Below are 555 nucleotides of genomic sequence, written 5' to 3'. Positions count from 1 at the left end.
GAAAGGCGGAGCGGGGGTGGGGTCGCCTCCCGTCCCTGCGCTCCCCAGCCAGCCCTGCTCGCCCTCGCCTCCCACCTTTCCGCCACTCAATTAAACGGAGAAAGGTGAACTCCCCGTTACGCCGTCCCCAGGCATTTTGGTGCCTCGCTCGTTCCCCTCTTCATTGGCAAGCCCGGCCCGAGCAGCACGCACACGCACGGCCGGCTCCATCTCCCTTCTCCGCTAGAATAATATTGTTCCGAACGACGTGGCCGGAATAGACACTCGCATATTAAAAGTGAGGGAGGGGGGGAGATGAGAAGGGAATATTTAGTGTAATCCAAGTGCTTGATTATCCATATTCTGATCAAAAAGAGTTTCTGAGGCCTGCTGGGAGTGATTAGATTAATGTAATGCGGTTTGAAGGGTCTGTGTTTTCTCTCTTAATTTGGGTCATTACTCGGAAAGCAAGCGTGAGATCATTTCATCTGCATGCAGGGAAAGATAGTCATTCAGGAGCGGCTTAAACACGCCGGAATGAACCGACCCGGCAGAGCGGCGCTGGGAAGCTCCGGG

This window comes from Egretta garzetta, unplaced genomic scaffold, assembly GCF_000687185.1.
Source record: "Egretta garzetta isolate BGI_Z169 unplaced genomic scaffold, ASM68718v1 scaffold91, whole genome shotgun sequence".
NCBI classification, from domain to species: Eukaryota; Metazoa; Chordata; class Aves; order Pelecaniformes; family Ardeidae; genus Egretta; species Egretta garzetta.
Note: the sequence above shows the minus strand (reverse complement) of the source record.